Below are 8,289 nucleotides of genomic sequence, written 5' to 3'. Positions count from 1 at the left end.
GATCCCATCAATGAGGGTCTTGATGGAAGCCAAGTTGACTGATGCTGAATGGGTTCAGAGTCGTTATGACCAGTTGAATCTGACTGAAGAGAAGAGATTGACTGCCATGTGCCATGGTCAGTTGTATCAACAAAGGATGAAGAAAGCCTTTGATAAGAAGGTCAAGCGTCGTACGTTCCGAGAAGGTGAACTTGTGCTCAAGAAAGTCTTGTCTTTCACGCCCGATTCCAGGGGCAAGTGGACTCCAAACTATGAAGGTCCATATGTTATTAAGAGAGCCTTTTCAGGTGGTGCATTGATACTTACAACTATGGATGGGGAGGATTTCACTCGTCCTGTGAATTCAGATGCAATCAAGAAATACTTCGCCTAAATAATAAAAACAGAATAGCTCGCTAAGTTTAAAACCCGAAAGGGCGGCTTAGGTAAAAATGAGCGTCTCGGTGGATTGAAAACCCGAAAGGGTGATCCAGGCAAAAGTTAGAGACATGAAAAAAAGAGAATACATATATCCCGTTAGATTGAGCACCTCACCCTGGGGTAATCTAGGCAAAAATAGGGATTTGGCAAGTAAATGCCTCCTGACAAGACTTTGCTTTACAACTGTCGTCCGTCAGAGATTCTCGCTCAGTCATCATCAACTGAAGCTTTAAATACATCGGATTCATAATTGGTGGAGAAATGGTCATTATGTTCAATGTAGCCCTTTTCCAATATATATCACCAATTTCAAATTTGTGAAAATCTATGGAGTCTTGTCATTTGCAGACTACCATTCCATCAAATAAATTTGAGCCTTTATCCAATTATTTGCACTCTTATTTGTTTCTATTCAATAAATGTTTCGGATGTTTTAATTGAAAAAATATCATTGTTTTAAATAATCAAATTTGTCATAAATTATTTTTAAACAAAGTGAACATTCACAATGACATAGGGATACGAGGAATGCCTGCAGTGCTCTCCCAATGATGGTAAGATGCTCAACAGGATAAGACATTTGTTCATATTCCTGGCGTACCAGTGTCCTCCTCCTCCGGAGCCTCTTATGGTTCTTTCCTTCCAAGCAGATTGGTTGATAAAGATGTTTATCTTTCCTTCCCCAGCGGAGTAGTGTTCTCTCCCTCCTCAGCAGATGTGATCTCATTATTTGGGACAGTATTTGATGACCCTTGGAAGCTTTTGATTTGACGGTTGTTCCCCACAGAGTTCCGTCCTCCTCTTTGATAACTTCTTTAATAGAGTTGCTTCTACGTCGGAGTTCATCTGTGTAACGACCTTGCCCCAGTTGGAATGATGGATGGTCATTCCCCTGCAGGGATCTCTGTGGTCCTGGCTTTCTCTCTCGAGATGTAGTACCGGATGTGTGTATACTTGTTCGTTGGACCTGTTTGTGTTAGAAATGTCTGTTTGTCAGCATTCATCATACATAAACCACGCATGTGTGCATATAATTTTCAAACATTCCGATATTCATGATTGCATTCTTTGCCATATATCTTTGTTTGTTATCCCCTGCTAGTTGGTAATACAGTTCACCAAGCATATGTCGGTGTCTGATCTCCCCATATAGAGTCAGCCCCTAAAGCAGAAAATGTTTATCTTTTCTTCCATATTCCCCACCGAGTTATATCCTCGTGGATAATGGTTGTTTTTGTTGCCTCCCAACACATATATTGGGATGGAGTTCCCCATTGAGTTATATCCTCATAGGGACAAATCTTGATTCAGCGTGCCTCGCTAGTTTGATCCTAGATTGGTTTCTTGCATCTTTTCCTACACTCCCCTGTGGTATAGATGAATAATTGCTCAGTAACCAGTAATCATTCATCTTATCCCCGGCGGAATCTGTGGTTTTCTACCTTTATACCGGTAGTTGTAAACCCTATTTCATCCTCTTGCAGAGTTAACCTTTTGCTCATACTAACTGATGACGGTTACTTCTCCGTGGTTTTCTACCCAGTATCCGGTAGATGTAATCCCCTCTTTGACGGTTTTCATTATCCAATATTCGGTATTGATGAGTCCTTCACCCCCGGTGATATATCTCTTGGATAATTGCTCTGATAAAGCAATTTATCCCCAGCAAGTCATCTTCCATTTACCCTTTTGTTGGTAACGATTGTCTCTTCCCTCTGGATTGGCCATCATTGTATACCTAGTATTCGGTACCTCGGTGCCCTCTCCCTTCGGTCGATTTATCCTTTATTAACCCAGTAACAGGTTGCGGATAATCTTCCATGCGAGTATGTTATCTACCTTCTGACGGTAATAGATAATATATCTCATGCACTCGTTGGACGAAGCCTTTTGTTCTTCCCCAGTCGAGTAAGATTCGTATCCCTTTTTATCGGAATCGAATGTCCATCCTATAACCGAGTTCTGCTTTTAGCTCTCTTTCGGATGATGAGTGTCTTGGGAATATTCCCTAATTCACGCTTTGGTCGGTCACCTATTATATGCCCAGTAACCGATATCCCAGGTGTTCCTTCCTCCCTGCTCCCTATTATGACTTTTTGTCCCCCTGCGGAGTTAGATTCTCCTGAGTTGAAGTCTATCTTTTTAGGTCTTCCTCAGATGATTTTTGGATGTTTGATATCTCTCACCCTTATACCGGTCTTAGATATTCTTCCTCCTTGAGCATGTTGTGTTGTCACCCTTATACCGGTGGGATCACATTTTTTTCTCTTTTTGAGTTTTATTACCCAGTAGCCGTTAATGTCTCATTTGTTGTTTCCTCAGCTAAGTCCTTTGTGGACATCCCCACCTGAGTTCGGATTTTTATCCGAAGTATCCGTTACGGATAAATTTCTTTGCTGTATTGGCATATTCCCCAATACACGCGCCTTTGAATCAGCTCGGGTCTTTTCATTGATCTACTCCTTGTGGAATTCTGCTCCCCAAGCTTTGAGTCGTGCCCTGCTCACGCATTTTGCTCCCTTTCTTATCCCCATGAGAGCCCCAGAGTCTCTGTCCTGTGAGTAAATCACTCATATGGATTACCAGTTTCTCCTGATTTCATTTCTTTCTTTGTGGACACCTATCTCCACAGAGTATTACCTTTTGCATACATACATTTGCATCGTGAGGTGTCTTAGGGACCAAAATTTGTCTCTTTGTTATTATTTAAGCCCATTCTACCTCGTCGAAACGAAGATTTTAACCTTCACTTCTCCGGCTAGAATGACCTTAAATAGGGGCATCTGTAAGATCCCAATTTTGGCCCTAAGATCCCTCATGGAATCATAACATTGCATTTGCATAGCCTCAAGGATCATGAGCATCTTGGTTCCCTTTGCCTGTGGGTGGGATCTCTTGTGAGTGGTTTGAGATTACCAAGTATGCTTGAATTGTATATTATTGCTTTTCTCATCTTTATTCACTAACCAAAAGCACAAAAATATGTCACTAACATCTTTTGTTTGTAGCTTGAGCAATCACAAGGTCCCAAAGCTCCTAAGAGATCACTGGTGCAAAGATAGGGCCAAAAGAAGATGGAAGCAAGCATGGTAATGGTTCCCAAAGCTCTCATCCATCAAATATTCCTCCCTAGAATCTCAATTCATCATTTTGATCAAAGCAAGTCAAAGGGTTTGAGGTTTGTTCCTCAAGGAAACCCTAATTCATCTAATCACCCACAATGCCTTGCTAATGAAGCAACCTCAGCCCATGGTCAAATACAATCAAGGGAAGTTCTCTAATTCATCATTTCATGCATATTTGATCTTATTTGAGTGTCCTCAATCATCAATTCATCAAGATATGAGTTGTGGACTTGAGAAGTTGATCAGTCAATTCATCTGACCATTTTGAAATGCACTGAGACCTAACTTTTTATGTGTTGTTCAAATGGAGATGATCCCAAAACCAAAAATGTTCTTAAGGACAATATGAACAACTTTCATGTTCATCAAAAATTTATTTGAAGCTTTGAAGGTCATCTCCCATTCCAAGACATTATAGGTCATTTAGATTGAAACCCTAATTTTGGGTCAACTTCCCAAGAACATAACTCATTCATTTTTCATGATTTTGAGGTGGGATCAAATGCATTGGAAATATTATTGTGTCTACTTAAAATTTTATGTTTAACAAAATTTCAAAATCACAAAATAAATACATGTGATAATGCAAAACATTATAGGTCACTTTGGACCAAATGCATTGAAAGTCAAAAAAGTCCAATTTCAAGTGCCCATAACTTCTTCATCAAAAATCCAAATGATGAAACATTTAAGTCCATTTTGATTGTCTTGAAAAGACCTACAAATTTGATGTTGGAAGTTTTTTCATTTTAGGCTTGCATCATCAAAACATAAGGGCTTGAAGTTGGTTCAATTTGGCAAAATTCTCAAAGGCATGTTTTGCACTATGAACTTCATGGCCTGTTTTCATAAATTTCCACACTCCAAATGAGTTTTTCTCCAACATAACATTTATTCCTTATGTCAAGACCTTTACAACCATTAACCATATGCTTATGTTTGGATTTTCTAATGGGCATTTTTGAAGAGATGAAGTTTTAGGCTCAATTATGCATAACATGTTGAAACTCATTGCACAAGACATTGCATTGCCATTTGCACGTCCATTTCAAGTTGTTTGATCATCATCATGCAAATGCAATTGAGATTGGGCCTTCTACATGATCATGCAAGCCCATGCAAGGGAAATCCACTTGCCATGCACACGAGGAAACTTACTTGCTCAACCAATTCCAGCTATAAATAGAGGTGCATACCTCCATCAAAGATGAACCTAAAGGCGCCTGATATGCTGCACAACTGAATCCATGGCCATTACCAAAGGAACTAGTTCACATTTCATAAAATTTCAGATCTGAAATTCAACTGAATTTGGTTGAATTTTTAGATCTAAAGTTCCTAGACCTTCACCATCCAGTCCATAAAAGTTCTGTTTGGCTAAAGGAAGCAAGGAATGTAGCTCAAATATTCACAATTCAAAGGTGATCATCAACTGGTTTTTTCTTCGAAACTCATTAATCTTTGATCCATTTGCCTGGCTATTGTGTTGTCTGAAGTCCTCTCACTAGAGGCATTTGAATTGTGCTTTTAATTTTGCAAAATCATCAAGTTCAGTTTGAACTCCATTATTTTCCTCTTCTGATTTCTCTTCCCATGGAGATCTAGAAGGAAAACCAATGGTACAGGGGTGATGTACATCACCCCAGCTTTCCAATGATATGAGGATCGCTTCATTTGGTTAAGTTTTTATTGCCTGCAATTTTGGCCGGAATCTTCATGCTCGCCGGAGAAGATGGTAGCTCTGGCCACCGTCCCTTTGCCAGATGGATTATGGACCGTGTGATGGCATCTCTAGATCTAATCTCCATGCTTGGATCTTATGACTTTTTTAAATACCACGTGCTTCTCATTGACTCAAGCCTACCATGAGCGCGCATCTCACATCCGTCTGATCAGCCACGTCAATTAATGAGGCTTGATCAGACGCCTGTGGTTTTTTTGATTTTCTTAATTTCTGATTTTATTTCTTTTATTCTCTTTATTTTCAAAAATTCATAACTTCTTCATTTTAATTCCAAAAAATATGGGACCAATTGCATTCTTCTCCATTTAAATTCTAGTTTCTAAAAATGATTTTTAGTATTTTTTATTTTGTCATTTGATATTTTTTGTGAATTTTCTCTTTTCTGGTTATTTTTAATTCATTTTAAATAGTTTTTGATATTCAAAAAATACAAAAATATTTTCCTAACTGTAGCGGTGTATTCGTTACCATTGGAAATATTGATTAAATCCAAGGTAAATCATACAAAGTCGAGTCGCCACCGCACTTCTATTTATCCAAAGGAAAGGTTAGAAAGCGAACAAAAACCTTAAGGTTTTAACAAAAACTAGTAAAAGAAACAGAGATCTGGGTAAGGGGATTGGTTATGCAATGGGAAGGTGTTAGGCACCCAAAGCATCCTAGGTACTCCTAGGGAGCCCTTTTCACACTTTGTTGCAAAGGTTATTGTTTTTGTGAAAATTTATTTGTGCAAACATGATTGAAGGGATGAGAAGAGAATATACAAATTATTTACATTTTTGTGTTTGGATGGATAAACCCATTGCCTACGTACCCTCTTATAAAAAGATTAGGATCAAAACCTCGTAGTTCGGGTAAAAAATTTCAAAACAAATTGGTGAATTGATTGGTCCAAAAGCCTTAAGGTCTTTTGTTATCAAAGGGAGAAAACTCAACCTAAAACCACAAATCCACCATGTGAGGAAAGCTTCAACATGCTAGTGAGGGGTTAACCCTATAATAAGCATGGAAGGCTTATAATCCAATCACTAAGGATGAGGTGAGTATTATATCTACCACAAGGATAACTCAAACCTAATAGCTAAAGGTTATGAAAAATTTGATTAAGAAGTGGACATATGGAACCACAAAGAAGCATTTGAATGGGTTGAAATTACCAAATAGAAGTATTCACAAAACGAGGTCAAAGTATGAATTAGAGTTCATTTACAATGAGTATTAGTGAAAAGATCTTGAAAAATCAAAGGCATATGGCCTAAGTTTCTAATTTGAAAAAAACAAGGTCAAATGTTTGCACAAACAAGGATTTGGCTTGGGTTAGGGTGGAGAGATGAAGAAGGAGGGTTAAGGAATGAAATCACACTAGGAGTTCCTCTCTTGAGATCATATGGATGATCCAAGTGAATCCCATCCTTTGGAATAAGCAAGCACAAGGCATAAGCATTCAAACAAAGTCTCATAAGAGATCCTTAATGTATCTTGAATCTTCCACATGGAATGAACATGGTAATAAGCTCAAAATGGAAACTCATGGCACAAGGGTACACACACCAAAAGTTCCATGGAAACAACAAATTAAAAGGGAGATTAAGGTTCAAACCTAAAAAGTTATCATGCAATCAACATTCCTAAGTTGGAGTTTCAAACAAGAGATTAATTCACAAACAAACAAACATCACACACTATATACATACAAGAGGCTCAACCAATGGGTGGGCTTTAGTCAAGAGGGGTCATATCAACCTCGACAAACAAGCCAAACTGTAAGAGGTAATCAGGAGCTCTTAGCCTCTAACATTGAGAGTTAGCGTGAAGCTAATACATTTTATCCGTCAATTGCCTCTACTCTTGGAGGTCTTAACAAGTATCACATGCCTCATTTGGAGGTCTTTGAGCCCAATTGTAAACAAACACAAACAGAGCCTCTGAAGGAGGACTTGCCAGCAAATGCCTGCCAAAAAGGTGACAGGACTTCCAGACTACATGGAGTAAGAGGCTAACTACCTAAGTGGTGTATCAACCACAATCCAAAGCTTAAGCAAGAGCTAAAGCAAGCAAGCAACTAAGGTACCTGTACAAAGACTAAACCATTAGTACTTCAGTTAACAGACAAACAGTGAAACCATCAGACAGTTACACAACTGAATGAACAATGCTCAAGCATTCAAATGAACTCATGAGCTCAAGCACATCACTTAAAATCCTACAAAACAAACAAAAGTTAGAACTCAAAGCATTTGCATCTCACAAAGTGAGAACAAGTCAACCATCAATGCTAAATGTCCAAACCTGAAACACAAAGCACAGTTAGTTTATGCACAAAACACTAGTACAAAGACTAAGTTCAAAACCAAACCAAATGATCAAAACAGAACCCAATATTTTACACATTGCACATTCAAACAATCAATAAAATGTCCTCAAAAGGACCAGCATCAAATCAATAAGCAAGTGCCTCAAATGGCTCATGTAATGCAATGACCAACAAATATGCACAAAATGGACTTCCAACTTAGAAAATTCAAATCAAAACAGAAATACATGCAATGACTTTGATATTTTTTATATGAGTTTCTCATATCATGAACAATCAATATGCAAAAGATCAAATCCAGAAAGGTGCAAATGATAGATGAACAAAAATGTAACAATTCAATGTCAAAAATGTGACACAAATTGTCACACTTATCTCTATGTGTCAAAAACAATGATAACATATGAGGAAAATTCCAAACTAGTGATCAAAAATTCATATCATGAATGAAGATCAAGCATGCAAAAAATTGGATCAAATGGCTTAACAATGAAGATTTCACAATGCAATGAACACAACATATCAATTTAGCACCATGTTAATTCAAAAATTAACAAATCACAAACCAGACATCAACAATTCATGAAATTAAAATAAAAAAATAATAGACATTCATACAAAACTAGGAAAAAAAATTGGAGTTAATTTGGATCATTTTTCTATTTTTTATGAATTTTCTAAAATGG

Source organism: Lathyrus oleraceus, chromosome 5 (genome assembly GCF_024323335.1).
Source record: "Lathyrus oleraceus cultivar Zhongwan6 chromosome 5, CAAS_Psat_ZW6_1.0, whole genome shotgun sequence".
In the NCBI taxonomy this organism is placed as follows: Eukaryota; Viridiplantae; Streptophyta; class Magnoliopsida; order Fabales; family Fabaceae; genus Lathyrus; species Lathyrus oleraceus.
The sequence above is the reverse complement of the archived record's forward strand: the minus strand, read 5'-3'. Positions refer to the sequence as shown.